This window comes from Bubalus kerabau, chromosome 2 (assembly GCF_029407905.1).
Source record: "Bubalus kerabau isolate K-KA32 ecotype Philippines breed swamp buffalo chromosome 2, PCC_UOA_SB_1v2, whole genome shotgun sequence".
NCBI lineage: Eukaryota > Metazoa > Chordata > Mammalia > Artiodactyla > Bovidae > Bubalus > Bubalus kerabau.
This window is the reverse complement of record NC_073625.1, coordinates 46473514-46489768: the sequence shown is the minus strand read 5'-3', so window position 1 is coordinate 46489768 and position 16255 is coordinate 46473514.

Here is a 16255-nt window from a genome sequence, read left to right as displayed (position 1 = left end):
TGTTGAGAAGTTTGAGTGAGGTTGGTGTACATTATAAAATTATGTCTACATTCATTTGACTGGATATGGCTTCCAATTATTTTTGGAGATGTCATGAGAAGTCAGTTTCCCCAAGGGAAACTGGGCGGGTTCTGTGAAACATGAACTGTCTTCGATCCCTGGGAATCACTTTCTGCTTCTTCTGGCTTTGGACTTGACTTGTTTGGATATTTCATACTAGTGGAATCACAGAACGTTTCTCCTTTTTTGGTCTGGTTTATTTCACTTAATATAATGACCATAAGGTTCGTCCACATTGTGGCATTGTCAGAATTACCGACTTTGAAGGGCCGAAAAAGATTCCATTGTGTGTCTACCACAGTTTGTTTATGGAATTGGCTGTCCATGGACACTTAGATTGCCTCTGTTTGTTGGCCAGTGTGAATCATGCTGTTGTGACTATGACTGCAGCAATATGCATTTTTTCAGCCCCCTTTTCCAAACCTTTTGGGTACATAGCATGAATTAGAATTGAAATATCTGTTTGTTCCATGTGTTAGTTTTGGAGTAATTTCTGTAGTGTCTTGTGCAGTGGCAGAACCATTTCAGTTTATCTTTTTGTATGGTAGAATACTGTTCAAGCTTTTGAATATACCCTGTGATGCATATTCATTCACCCACCGATGGACACTTGAATGGGTTCTACCTTTGGGCTATTGTGAATAAGGTCGCTATGAATATTTGTGTACCAGTTTTGGTTTGAAGTATTAACAACTACATAGTACTATGTATGAAAGAAACCACAAGGACCTACTCTATAGTTTCGGAAACTGTATTGAATATCTTATGATAACGTATAATGGAACAGAATCTCCAAAGGAATATATGAAAAAGACACGATACCCTGATAATTATTGTTGCAACACTATGAATTTCTACATGCCACTAAAATATTCACATCCGTAAGTATATTTCACTGCTTGGTTATATAAAAGTAGAGAAGTCAAACAGAGAAGAAATAAACTTCCTGTCATTGCTCATCATCATTTATGCACTATTACTACCTGTAACACTCATTGTATAAATAAGTGCTGGACTAGGAATTGACTTTCGTGTAAACCAAGAGATGGTGAAGGTGTAAGGAAGTACAACTTACTGAATTCCTTAACGAAGGATTATGGAACTCTATGTACATGAAGTGAAGGAACGTCAAACGGTTTAGCTGAGCCACATTCTTCCTAGAGTGATGAGCTTCCACCCCAGCCAATGTTAGCTCACAATTAAATCCTGCAGTCATCTGGCCTCAGTGTGTGCTTCCTGCCATCCAGAACGCAAAAGTGAGGAAGTCCTGACAAAATCGTTGCTATTTTTCTTTTTTGGATTTGTATTTTATCGCAGGGCTTGGGAAAAAGAGGGCCTAGCCTGTTTTCAGAGTTGCATCCCAAGGCTTGCTCTGGCGTGTTACCTATGTTGACAAACTGCTGATCCTGTTCAACAAAGGACAGTGATCTGCACTGCAGTATCTGTTGCTTGAGCTGGAATAGTAGGCATCCCTTCAAGTGCAGTCCTTCATGCTGAAGCAGGTCTACCTGAAGCAGTAGCATAAGATGAACACATTGATCATATAGACATCGCATCCCATGAATTTGTAAGAATTTTTCAGGTATACCAATCATCATTGGAGGAACTGACTTGTCCCAGTAATAACTGGAGTATCCAGCATAACAACAGTTCCTTGACTAAATAATATGCTTACGGGTACTTCTTCCAGCGTTCTTTCTCCTACTTCGGTCATGAACAGGAGAAGCTGATGGCAGTGGTTCTTGAAATGTGTATCGATTCCTAGGCGGCACATTCAGTAAATACTCTGCCTACCAGTGCAGGATATGGAAGTGATGTGGGTTTGATCCCTGGGTCGGGAAGATAACAATTCATACACTCGTTTTATGTGAACAAGTTTTATACTCATGAGTGTTTTTCTTCTGTATACAGAATATATAGGTGAACTATAAAGAAAGCTGAGCGCAGAAGAATGGATGCTTTTGAACTGTGGTGTTGGAGAAGACTCTTGAGAGTCCCTTGGGTTGCAAGGAAATCCAACCAGTCCATCCTAAAGGAAATCCGTTCTGGGTGTTCATCGGAAGGACTGATGGTGAAGCTGAAACTCCAGTTTTTGGAGAGCTGACTCATTTGAAAAGACCCTGATGCTGGGAAAGATTGAAGACAGGAGGAGAAGGGGACGATAGAGGATCAGCGACCCAATGGTCACGAGTTTGGGTAAACTCTGGGAGTTGGTGATGGACAGGGAGGTCTGGTGTGCTGCGGTTCCATGGGGGTCGCAAAGAGTCGGACACGACCGAGCGACTGAACTGAACTGAACTGAACTGAACAGAACAGAAAAACAAATGCTGTTCAAGGACACTGAAAGAACCCTGATGTTGAAAATCAGATCTGTATTGTGAGCAATGCTTAGAAATCCATGAGTTGACACATAGTATTACGCCTATCATCCTTGTAGTTCCCTCAGTGAAATATGTTGCGAAAAGCTCTTCCTTTGTGGTACAGATTCATGAAGAAGATAAATAGCATGAATCCTTTACGTTGACAACTGTGAATTTAAATCTCCTGTGAATACTATGTGACAACCACACATACCAACATGATTTATTAGTATTCTATCAATATTTTTAGTCCTACTGTATTTCAACTAAAAATGTCACTATACAATGGTGCATGAAGTCAAGACATAAAATCAGGGCAAATACAAAATATTCCATCCTTTGAGAAAGGGAGCGAAAATATAATGTGCTTTGTCTATTGCATTTTTATGTATTAGATCCTTAAATATTTTATTCACCACACCCAACTGAATGGTTCACAAATGTTTCAGAGAGGAAAAGATTATTTCTCTTTAATAATGAGTTCAACTGCTCTCAAAGCAAATACCGGACGGTAATCACCATGCAGGACAAAGTTGATTATTCATATTTAGATTACTCATTCGTTAGCTTGCCAAAGGTTCTAGATCTGTTACCACATTTTTTTACATAATATCCGCATGTGAAAGTGAAAGTGGCTCAGTGGTGCCTGACTCTGTGACTCCATGGACTATACAGTCCATGGCATTCTCTAGGCCAGAATACTGGAGTGGTAGCTTGTACCTTCTCCAGGGAATCTTCCGGACCCAGGAATGAAACCGGAGTCTCCTGCATTCAGAACAATCATGTCCCTTGAATTTCTAGTTTACTGTATAGGACCATGGCAATGTGATTACATAAAATTGCTTAGTTTCCTTTACGTTTCTCTTGTTTGATATAGATAGCAGCCTTTGGTTCTATCACTAGCATTGCAAGTAAAAAGAAAAAAAAATAATTAGAGCTCCAATAGTATTTTTACTGTTAACAATAAGTATAGCATAATGTGCGACCTAGCAACAGCTAGTGAGCCTAGGACTGTCTGGAACATTCTTGGATTCTGCGAGAAAACACCCTGTGTGCACCCCTTGATACCGGGCCTAGAGACCAAAATGTACATGAAAGGAAATAGTGGAGCTGAGCAGAGTAATGCGCCCAAACATGTCTGACACAGTGCCGCAGCCTGCTCCTTCATGGGCAATGCCACTATAACCTAGGAATGTCATTACAAGGTTCAGAGATGGCATGCGAGATGCTCGGCCCTGACACTGAGCTCAGCCCTGACTCTGAGTTTTGGTCCTCTGAGCAGATTTGGACGTCTCCCATTGTAGAAGCTAACCCGTTCCTTCCAAATACACGCTTGCAAACGCACACCAGTTGGCTGCCTCTCCTTCCACAAGGGAGGCTTCATTTACCTGCATTCTGTGAACTTCGCTTTCCAGCTGATGGACAAAAGACGTATTGTAAGTATTTTCTCAGGGGCTGTTTCCCCGGGGCTGGGGCCGAGGTAAGAGACCCAAATTCATAGGGAAAGGCAAAACCACATCCACATGTCTTTGCTCTGTAGGAGAGCTCTAGTGTACATAAGCCTGTACATAAGTGAACACAGACACTCTGTGTGCTTGTTGCTGCGTACCCAAAATAGGGCCACAAGGAGCCTCATGCTCTCCATGCGGCGTGGAAGCTGTGCAGCCACGCAGCAGCTGAAGAATCCAACCAATTGCTCTTTTCTTACCTCTGACAGAGCTCGCACTGCCATAGCCCTTGGCAGTTTGGAAACACTGGACCCTAACCCCTCTCAAAGTAGGCCTGGGTTCTAGTTCGAATAGAAAGTCAATAGCGGAGCTGAGGACAGGAACGCGGCAGTCATTTATCACACGCTCCTGCAGCCTGCTACTACAGGGACACTAACGCTAGAAGCTAGGAATGTCTTTGCAAGGTGCACAAAGGACAGGGGAGAACCTCGACCCTGACTCTAGTATTTCAGTCCCCTGAGCAGATCTGAGGTTCTCCCACTGTAGAAGCTAACCCATTCCTTTCAAATACAGGCTTCCTAACACAGGGCCAGTTGGCTGCTTGCTCTTCCACGAAGCAGGCTTCCTTAACTTGCAAACTGCGAATTCCGCTTAACAGCCTGGAGGAAAATCGCTTCTTGGAAGATTTTTTTCAGAGGTTGTATCCCTGGAGCTGGGGCCAAGCTAGGGGACCCATACTGACAAGGGAAGGCAAAACCACATCCAATGTCTTTGCTCTGGAGGACAGCTTTGGTGAGCCTAAGTCTTTCAGGAATATTTCTGGCTCCAACAGAGTCAAATTCTGTGTGTGAAGCTGCACAGCCAAAATAGGGGAACAGAGAGCCTGATTCTCTCTGTGTAGCTTTGAAGCTGTCATTCAAACAACAGCTTGAGAATCCATACAATTCTCTCCCTTACTGCTAAGAGAATTCTCATTGCTGTAGTCCTTGACAGTTTGTAGAAATCCGCACCCAAACCCTTCTCCAAGTAGGCCTGGGTCCTAGCTCGGAACAACAGGCAACGGCAGAGCTGAGGCCAGTAAGGCACAAGTGAGGTCTCACACACTCTTGCAGCCTGATCGTCCAGGAGCAGTAAGGCCTCTTTTTCCCTGCAGGAGGCTCGATTGCCTTGCCTCCTGTGAACTGCATTTCCCAGCCTGGGCGCAAAGCTGTTCCTGGAGATTTTTTCTCAGGGGCTGTTTCCCTGGAGCTGGGTCGGACCTTGGGGGCCCAACTCACAGGGGAAGACAAAACCACATGGACAGGTCTATGCTCTGTAGGAGAGTTCTAGTGAACCTCATCTCTCAGGAACATTCTTGGCTTCTACAGAGACACCTCTGTGCATGAAGCTACACACCCAACATAGTGGCAAAGGGAGTCTGATTCTCTCCGTGGGTGCTGATGCTTTGTGGCAAAGCACCTGCTAAGAATCCATCCGCATAGGCTTCCCTCACCTTGACAGAGGTCTCATTGCTGTAGTCCTTGGCAGTTTGGAAAGAAGCAGACCCTTACCCTTCACCAAGTAGGCCCTTGTCCTTGTTTGAATGGAAAGGCAGTAGCTGAGCTGAGGCCAGTAAGGCGCCAGTCAAGTCTGACATATTCCCGATGCCTGCTCCTTCATGGAAAATAACGTTAGAATCTGGGAATGTCTTTGCAAGGCTGGCAAAGGGCAGTCAGGAACCTCGACCCTGCCTCTGGAATTTCTATCTTCTCAGCACATCTGGAGGTCTCGGTCAGGAGAAACTAACCCATTCCTTGCAAATATAGGCTTCCAAACACAGGCCGGTTGGCTGTCTCTTCTTGCCGAAGGAAGCTTGCTTATCCCACCTCCTGCAAACTCCGCTTCCCAGCCTGGGGGATAAGAGGTTCTTGGAGATCTTTTCTCAGAGGCTGTTTCCACGGAGCAGGGGCCAATCCCGGAGACCCACACGCACAGGGGAAGGGAAAACTGCATGGATAAGTCTTTTCTCTCTAGGAGTGCTCTAGTGAACCTCATTCTATGGGGAATGTTCTTGGCTCCAACGGGGACATCTCTGTGTGCGAAGCTGCATACCCAACATAGAGACACAGAGACCTGATTCTCTCTGTGCAGCTTTGATGCTGTCGTTCAAACAACAAATTGAGAATCCACACAATTCTCTCCCTTACCACTGAGAGAGTTATCATTGCTGTAGCCCTTCGCAGTTTCTGGAAATCGGCACACAAACACTTCTCCAAGTAGGCCTGCGTTCAAGTTCAGATGAACATGCAATGGCGGAGCTGAGGCCAGTAAGGCACCAGACAGGTGTCACACACTCTGGCAGCCTGCTCCTCCAGGGACAGTAAGGCCTCTATTTCCCTTCAGGAGGCTCGCTTGCCTTACTTCCTGTGAACAGCGTTTCCCAGCCTGGGCGGAAAGCAGTTCCTGGAGATCTTTTCTCAGGGGGTGTTTCCCCGGAGTTGGGGCGGACCTCGGGGACCCAACTCACAGGGGAAGGCAAAACCAAATGGACAGGTCTATGCTCTGTAGGAGATCTCTAGTGAACCTCCTCTCTCAGGAACATTCTTGGCTCCTATCGAGACACCTCTGTGTGTGTAGCTACACACCCAACGTAGGGGCAAAGGGAGCCAGATTCTTTCCGTGGGGTGCTGATGCTTTGTGGCAAAGCACCTGCTTGAGAATCCATCAGCTTACGCTTCCCTCGTCTTGACAGAGGTCTCATTGCTGTACCCTTGGCAGTTTGGAAAGAAGAGGACACTTACCCTTCATAAAGTGGGCCCTTGTCCTAGTTTGAAAGGAAAGGCAAGAGCTGAGCTGAGGCCAATAAGGCGCCAGTCAAGTCTGACATATTCCCGAAGCCTGCTCCTTCATGGAAAATAACGCTGGAGTCTAGGAATGTCTCTGCAAGGCTGGCAAAGGGCAGTCAGGAGCCTGCACCCTGCCTCTGGAATTACCGATTTCTGAGCAGATCTGGAGGTCTCCTTTAGGAGAATCTAACTCATTCCTTCCATATTGAGACTTCCAAAAACAGGCCGGTCGGCTGCCTCTTCGTGCCAAAGGAGGCTTGCTTTTCCTGCCTCCTATGAACCCAGCTTCCCAGGCTCTGGGAAAAGCGGATCTTGAAGATCTTTTCTCAGGGTTGTTTCCACGGAGCTGGGGCTAAGCCTGGAGACCCAAACTCACATGGGAAGAAAAACCACATGGACAAGTCTTTGCTCTCTAGGAGAGCTCTAGTGAACTTCACTCTGTCAGGAACATTCTTGATTCATATGGAAACACCCCTATGTGCGAAGCTGCATACCCAACATGGGGGCACAGAGAGCCTGATTCTCTCTGTGTAGCTTTAAAGATGTCGTTCAAAAAACACCTTGAAAATCCATACAATGCTCTTCCTTACCCGTGACAGAGTTCTCATTGCTGTAGCCCTTGGCAGTTTTTAGAAATCCGCACCCAAACCCTTCTCCTAGTAGGCCTGGGTCCTAGTTCGGAGGAACATGCAATGGCGGAGCTGAGGCCAGTAAGGCACCAGTCAGGTCTCACACACTCTGGCAGCCTGATCGTCCAGGGACAGTAAGGCCTCTTTTTCCCTGCGGGAGGCTCGCTTGCCTTGCCTCCTGTGAACTGCGTTTCCCAGCCTGGGCGAAAAGCGGTTCCTGGAGATCTTTTCTAAGGAGCTGTTTCCCCGGAGCTGGGGTGGACCTCGGGGACCAAACTCACAGGGGAAGGCAAAACCACATGGACAGGTCTATGCTCTGTAGCAGAGCTCTAGTGAACCTCATCTCCCAGGAACATTCTTGGCTCCTATAGAGACACCTCTGTGTTTGAAGCTACACACCCAACATAGGGGCAAATGCAGCCTGATTCTCTCCGTGGGGTGCAGATGCTTTGTGGCAAAGCACCTGTTTGAGAATCCATCCGCTTCCGCTTCCCTCTCTTTGACAGAGGTCTCTTTGCTGTAGCCTTTGGCAGTTTGGAAAGAAGCAGACACTTACCCTTCACCAAGTAGGCCCTTGTCCTAATTTGAACGGAAAGGCGATAGCTGAGCTGAGGCCAGTAAGGTGCCAGTCAAGTCTGACATATTCCTGAAGCCTGCTCCTTCATGGAAAATAATGCTAGAATCTAGAAAGGTCTTTGCAAGGCTGGCAAAGGACAGTCAGGAACCTCGACCCTGCCTCTGGAATTTCCGTCTTCTGAGCAGATCTGGAGGTCTTCTTTTGGACAAGCTAACCATTCCTTCCAAATAGAGGCTTCCAAACACAGGCTAGTTGGCTGCCTCGACTTGCCCGAAGGAGGCTTGCTTGTTCCGCTTCCTGTGAACTCCGCTTCCCGCCTGGGGGAAAAGTGGTTCTTGGAGATCTTTTTTCAGGGGCTATTTCAACGGAGTTGGAGCCGAGCCCGGAGACCCACACGCACAGAGGAAGGCAAAACCACATGGACAAGTCTTTGCTCTGTAGGAGAACTCTAGTTAACCTCAGTATGTGAGGAAAGTCTTGGATTCTACGGGGATACCTCTGTGTGTGGAGCTGCGTACCCAACAAGGGGGCACACAGAGCCTGATTCTCTCTTTGCAGCTTTGAAGCTGTCGTTCAAACAACAGCTTGAGAATCCATACAATGCTCTCCCTTACCTCTGAGAGAGTTCTCATTGCTGTAGCCCTTGGCAGTTTTTACAAATCCGCACCCAAACCCTTCTCCAAGTAGGCCTGGGTCCTGGTTTGGATGGCCATGCAATGGCGGAGCTGAGGTCAGTAAGGCACCAGTCAGGTGTCACACACTCTGGCAGCGTGCTCCTCCAGGGACAGTAAGGCCTATTTTTCCCTGCAGGAGTCTCGCTTGCCTGGCCTCCTGTGAACTGCGTTGCCCAGCCTGGGCAAAAAGCGGTTCCTGGAGATCTTTTCTCAGGGGCTCTATCCCCAGAGCTGGGGTGGACCTCGGGGACCCATCTCACAGGGGAAGGCAAAACCACATGGACAGGTCTATGCTCTGTAGGAGACGTTAGTGTGTCTCATCTCTTAGGAACATTCTTGGCTCGTACAGAGACACCTCTGTGTGTAAAGTTAAACACCGAACATAGGGGCACAGGGAGCCTGATTCTCTCCGTGGGGTGCTGATGCTTTGTGGCAAAGCACCTGTTTGAGAATCCATCCGCTTACGCTTCCCTCGCCTTGACAGAGGTCTCATTGCTGTGTCTCTTGGCAGTTTGGAAAGAAGCAGACCCTTACCCGTCACCAAGTAGGCCCTGATCCTAGTTTGAAAGGAAAGGCAATAGCTGAGCTGAGGCCAGTAAGGCACCCGTCAACTCTGACATATTCCCGATGCCTGCTCCTTCATGGAAAATAACGCTAGAATCTAGGAATGTCTTTGCAAGGCTGGCAAAGGGCAGTCAGGAACCTCGACCCCGCCTCTGGAATTTCTATCTTCTGAGCAGATCTGGAGGTCTCCTTCTGGAGAAGCTAACCCATTCTTTGCAAATAGAGGCTTCCAAACACAGGCCGGTTGGCTGCCTCTTCTTGCCCGAAGGAGGCTTGCTTTTCCTGCCTCCTACGATCTCTGGTTCCCAGCATGGGGGAAAAGCAGATCTTGGAGATCTTTGCTCAGGGGTTGTTTCCACGGAGCTGAGGTTGTGCCCGGAGACCCACACATACAGAGGAAAGCAAAACCACATGAACAAGTTTTTGCTCTCTAAGAGAGCTCTAGTGAACCTCAGTCTTTGACGAACGTTCTTGGTTCCTACAGGGACACCTTATGGGGGCAGAGAGTCTGATTCCCTCTGTGCAGGTTTAACGCTGTCGTTCAGAACACAGCTTGAGAATCCATACAATTCTCGCCCTTACCTCTGAGAGAGTTCTCATTGCTGTAGCCCTTGGCAGTTTTTTAGAAATCTGCACCCAAACCCTTCTCCTAGTAGGCCTGGGTCCTAGGAACATGCAATGGCGGAGCTGAGGCCAGTAAGGCACCAGTCAGGTCTCACACACTCTTGCAGCCTGCTCCTCCAGGGGCAGTAAGGCCTCTTTTTCTCTGCAGGAGGCTCGCTTGCCTTGCCTTCTGTGAACTGCGTTTCCCAGTCTGGACGAAAAGCAGTTCCTGGAGGTGTTTTCTCAGGGGTTTCTTCCTCGGAGCTGGGGCGAACATCGGGAACCCAACTCACAGGGGAAGGCAAAACCATATGGACAGGTCTATGCTCTGTAGCAGAGCTCTAGTGAACCTCACTCTGTCAGGAACGTTCTTGTTTCCTATGGAGACACCCCTGTCTGTGAAGCTGTGTACCGAACATGGAGACACAGAGTCTGATTCTCTCTGTGCAGCTTTGAAGCTGTCATTCAAACAACAGCTTGAAAATCCATACAATGCTCTTCCTTACCCGTGACACAGTTCTCATTGCTATACCCCTTGGCAGTATTTAGAAATCCATACTCAAACCCTTCTCCTAGTAGGCCTGGGTCCTAGTTCGGAGGAACATGCAATGGTGGAGCTGAGGCCAGTAAGGCACCAGTCAGGTCTCACACACTCTGGCAGCCTGATCGTCCAGGGACACTAAGGCCTGTTGTGCCTTGCAGGAGGCTCGCTTGCGTTACCTCCTGTGAACTGCGTTTGCCAGCCTGGGGGAATAGCGGTCCCTGGAGATCTTTTCTCAGGGGCTCCTTCCCCTGAGCTGGGGCGGACCTCGGGGACCCAACTCACAGGGCAAGGCAAAACCATATGGACAGGTCTATGCTCTATAGCAGACTTCTAGTGAACCTCATTTCTCAGGAACATTCTTGGCTCCTATAGAGACACTTCTGTGTGTGAAGCTGCGTACCTAACATAGGGGCACAGAGAGCCTGATTCTCTCAGTTCATTTTGACGCTGTCGTTCAGAAAACAGCTTGAGAATCCATAAAATGCTCTCCCTTACCGCTGAGAGAATTCTCACTGCTGTAGCCCTTGGCACTTTGTACAAATCCACACCCAAACGCTTCTCCAAATAAGCCTGGGTCCTAGTTTGGAGGAACAGGCAATGGTGGAACTGAGGCCAGTAAGGCAACAGTCAGGTTTCACACACTCTGGCAGCCTGCTCCTCCAGGGACTGTAAGGCCTCTTTTTCTCTGCAGGAGATTCGCTTGCCTTACTTCCTGTGAACAGCGTTTCCCAGCCTCAGCGAAGCGGTTCCTGGAGATCTTTTCTCAGGGACAGTTTCCCCGGAGGTGTGGCGGACCTCGGGGACCCAACTCACAGGGGAAGGCAAAACCACATGGACAGGTCTATGCTCTGTAGGAGAGGTTTAGTGAACCTAATCTCTCAGGAACATTCTTGGCTCCTATAGAGACAACTCTGTGTGTGAAGCTACACTCCCAAATTGGGGAACAGGGATCTTGGTTCTCTCCGTGGGGTGCTGATGGTTTGTAGTAAAGCACCTACTTGAGAATCCATCCTCTTAGGCTTCCCTCGCCTTGACAGAGGTCTCATTGCTGTAGCCCTTGGCAGTTTGCAAAGAAGAAGACCCTTACCCTTCATAAAGTAGGCCTTTGTCCTAATTTGAATGGAAAGGCAATAGCTGAGCTGAGGCCAATAAGGAGCCAGTCCCCTCTGACACATTCCCGAAGCCTGCTCCTTCATGGAATATAACTCTAGAATCTAGGAATGTCTTTGCAAGGCTGGCAAAGGGCAGTCAGGAACCAGCACCCTGCCTCTGGAATTACCGACTTCTGAGCAGATCTGGAGGTCTCCTTTAGGAGAAGCTAACCAATTCCTTCCAAATAGAGGCTTCAAAACACAGGCAGATTGGCTGCCTTTCGTGCCCGAAGGAGGCTTGCTTTTCTCTCCTCCTATGAACCCCAGTTCCCAGCCTCTGGGAAAAGCGGATCTTGAAGATATTTTCTCAGGGGTTGTTTCCACGGAGCTGGGGCCGAGCCTGGAGACCCAAAGGCACAGGGGAAGGCAAGACCACATGGACAAGCCTTTGCTCTTTAGTATAGCTCTAGTGAACCTCACTCTGTCAGGATCTTTCTTGATTCCTACGGAGACACACCTGTGTGTGAAGCTGCAGGCACAGAGTGCCTGATTACCCCTGTGCAGCGCTGAGTCTGGGCGGCTAAGCAACAGCTTGGGAATGCAGCCTGGGGCACTTCTCTTCCCTCTGACAGAGCTCTCCTTCGGTCCCTAAGCCCTCTGCAAGGAGGCATGGATCATAGGTGCAAAGGGAAGGGAAGAGCGGAGCTGAGGCCAGTAAAGCGCCCGCCAGTCACGTCTCCCCCACTTCCGCAGTCTGTTCCTTCCCCTGCGTGAAAGCTAGAAGCTGGGAAGGGCTTGGCGAGGCTCGCCCAGGCAGAGCAGCCTCTCGGCCGGGGCTCTGCGATACCGCGCCTGGGCGCAGATCTGGAGCTCCGCCGGAGTGTAAGCTCATTCGGTCCTTCCCAATACAGGCTTGCAAGCACCCGACGGTGGCCTGACTCTATTCTCCCGTGTGCTGAGAGTGGGCTTCCAATCCAGGGCACAGAGCACTGCCTGGAGCTCTCTGCTCAGGGGCTGGTTCCCCTGCACTGGGACTGTGCTAGGGAGCCCAAAGGCACAGGGGAAGGCCCCAAACCACATGCACACGACTCTGCTCTGGAGCTGAGCTCCGGGGAAGCCCAGTCTGTAAGGCGGTTTCTGAACACAAACGGAGGAACACTCTGGCTGTGGAGCTCCCTCCCCATGACAGGGGCACTGGGACCCTGATTCCCTCCGTTCAGCGCTGAGTCTGGGCTGCCAAGCAACAGCTTGGGAATGCAACCTGGGGCATTTCCCTTCCCTCAGACAGAGGTCTCCTTGCGGGAGGCTTTCGCAGTTTGCACACCCCTGTGCCCTAAGCCATCTGCAAGGAGGCCTGGCTCCTAGGTCCAAAGGGAAGGCAAGAGCGGAGCTGAGGCCAGTCAGGAGCCAGTCATGTCACCCAAACTCCCGCAGCCTGCTCCTTCGCAGTCGCAAACACTAGAAGCTGGGAAGGGCTTGGCGAGGCTCGCCCAGGCAGAGCAGCCTCTCGACAGGGGCTCTGTCCTATCGCGCCTGGGCGCAGGTCTGCAGCTCCGCCGGTGTGGAAGCTCACTCGGTCCTTTCCAATACAGGCTTGCAAGGACCCGCCGGCAGCCTAACTCATCTCTCCCGCGTGCTGGGACTGGGCATCCAGGCCTGGGCACAAAGCACTGCCTGGAGCTCTTTGCTCAGGGGCTGGTTCCCCTACGCTGGGGCTGTGCTAGGGAGCCCAAACGCACAAGTCAAGGCCCCAAAACACATCCACACGTCTCTGCTCTGCAACAGAGCTCCAGGGAAGCCCAGTCTGGCAGGCGCTTTCTGGGCACAAACGGAGGAACACTCTGGCTGTGGAGCTTCCTCCCCAAGACAGGGGCACTAGGACCCTGATTCCCTCCGTTTAGCGCTGAGTCTGCGTTGCCAAGCAACAGCTTGGGAACGCAGCCTGGGGCGCTTCCCTTCCCTCGGACAGAGCTCTCCTTGCGGTAGGCCTTGGTAGTTTGCATACAATGGGGCCCTAAGCCCTCTGCAAGTTGGCCTGGCTCCTAGGTCCAAAGGGCAGGCCAGAGCGGAGCTGAGGCTGTCAGGCTCCAGACACATCTCCCATACTCCTACATCCTGCTCCTACCCGGGCGTGAACGCTAGAAGCTGGGAGGTACCTGGACCGTGCAGGGGCGGGGCGAACGCGGGCGGCGCGGGGCGGGGGTCGGCTTCTCGCGGGGTTGGGGGCGGGCTTCCCAGTTGTGCTCTTGGAGGTGGACACTGAGGCTGAAAACGCGCCGGGAGCGCACCCGGGACTGGGTAAACCCGGGCTGCGCGGGTCGAGATTCCGATGGCTGTGGGTGGGGGTCGGTCCCAGTTGTGCTCCCGGGGGTCGCCTCTGCGGCTGGGAACGCCCCGGGAGCGCGGCAGGGGCGGGGCTAACCCTGGCGGCGCGGGGCGGGGGTCGGCTCATGGGGGGGATGGGGAGGGGTTCCCAGTTGTGCTCTCGGGGGTTGCAACTGCGGCTGGGAACACCCATTTCGTCCGCTCCTGGGTCCCCAAGGATCGCCATCCTGTGGGTGCAGCGGAGGGCTGCGGACCACAGGTAAGGGAACTGGGACTGCATGGAGCAGGGAACCAAGTATTCCGCCGTCTGTTGGCACATTCTCGGAGCTCCCCAACCTGGCGGTCGCAGAAAAGCCTTACCTTTGGGGTCAAGGCCTTTACCGCTCCACCCCTCTGCTGAAAAATCTCAGAGTCTGCGCGGTTTTTCCAAGCAGCCTAGTGTCCACTGGAAGTCCAAGGGACAGAACACTGAACTCTGGCCGGCTGGCCCAGCCCTGCTTCTGGCACTTTGTAAGCCAGCGGGCCCTTGAGCACCTGCTGGGATGGGAAAGGGAAGGGTCCACGGATTGCACCCTAGAAACTTAGTAGGGTGCATGGATTTCAAACCCTGGTGGCCGCCCAGGCAGCAAAGAAGGGGGGAGGGCACCTTGCTGCCCTTTCATGGCAGAATCTGTGGTTGTCCAGCTGCGTGGGCCTTTTCATGAGGACCCTGTGCAATAAAAGTTTGGTGTTTTGGAACTGAATAATTAGAACGTGTAAAAACTTTAAATTATGTGGTGATGTAATTAAAAAACAAAACAAAACAAAACCAAGCTCCAAGTGTTTTGCAAATGGAGGTTTAAATATTGAAGGACTGTATTCCTTGCACTGTGGCATTCTATCAAGAAGTGTGCAGGATTTTTTTTTTTTTTTAAGAAAAGTGTTCGAAGTGAGGGAAACAGGAAACCCAGAGGTGCCCCTGTATTTTGGGGAAGGCCTTAGGAGGTCACTTGGAAATGCTGCTGGCTGTGGGGGAGGGGGGCAGATGGGCTGTGCAGGCTTGTCCTTTGCATGGATGTTCTTGTGTGTGGAAACCCAGCTCGGAGCCATCTCCTGATGTGTAAGAATTTCGCAGACAAACCTTGAGCTAAGCAATGCATTTTTTCCTAAGAAAATGTTTGTCTTAAGCGATGTAAATATCCTATGTATTTCCGCTAGACTCTGGCTTCAGGTCGGTTCCCCCAAAAGGCTCAGAAGCGATTTGAACAAAACAGCATGTTTTCCTCCTAGCTTGTTCTCCTTATCTATGTTAAGGAAATGATATATTTGCCTGCAATACTGCCTTTCTTCAAGATTCATGTCAATCAAGTTTTGGCCCGGGATGACTCACCTGCTGCCAATATTATCTCAATGCATGTCGTGGGGGAGGGGCCTGGTGCCATTCCCTGAAACAGTTCCTTTCTTTCCTTAGCTGACTGCTAGTGCCTGTAGAATATCTGGCTAAAGACCAGCAGGGGGTACTCTTACTGGCCCCCCCCCACCCCGCCTCGAGTCTAAGTCAGCAGCTTTCTCTATCTCTTTAATACTTTAATAACACTTGATGACACAAAAGCTCTGAGCGATCAAATCATATCGAATCTTCATTTCAGATTGAAGATGCATTTCATGGTATTGCCATCTTAAGTCTTTCCATCGTTATGGAATATCTGTCCATGTATTCAGGATAGTTTTCAGCCAGGGTGTATAATTTCCAGTGTGCCAGTCTTGTCATCCTCGTTACATCCATGGCAAAGTGTTTTATTCATGTTGATATTATTGAAAGGGAATTTTTTAAAATTCCTTTTCAGATTATTATCTGCTAATGTATACAGATAAAACTGTGTAATCATTCATTTTTATCAGTTTGGACAGCTTGATAGTTGTCTTTAATTTCTTTACTTTCTGACACTTTAAGATTATCCTGGGACACATATGTAATGCCTCACCCCTAAATTCAGACATGTGTTCAAAGAACTTCTGTCCTTTTATTTATTTATTTATTTATTTATTTATTTATTCTTTAACATTGAAATCGTTTTGACTATGCTGGGTGTTTGCTGCTAGATGGAAGTAGCTAGGACCTCTGGACTGCAGTCTCTCATCTCTTGCTGACCTCTTGTTGACCTCTGCAGAATCCTGGTAGGTGGGAGCTTGTTAGTTCCTTGTTCCTTATCAGAACCTCCTGTGGTAAGTGTTTTTCTCTTCTCTGTTGCCTGGTAAGGGTGGGTGGTCATGGGCATCCCAAAGTTGGCTAGAAGTCAATTATTTAGGCAGGCTTGTGCATAGATATGGGAGAAGGCAATGGCACCCCACTCCTGGAAAATCCTGAGGAAGGAGGAGCCTGGTAGGCTGCAGTCCATGGGGTGGCTAAGAGTCGGACACCACTGAGCGACTTCATTTTCACTTTTCACTTTCATGCATAGGAGGAGGAAATGGCATCCCACTCCAGTGTTCTTGCCTAGAGAACCCCAGGGACTGTGGGGCCTGGTGGGCTGCCATCTATGGCGTGGCACAGGGTCGGCCTCAACTGAACCACT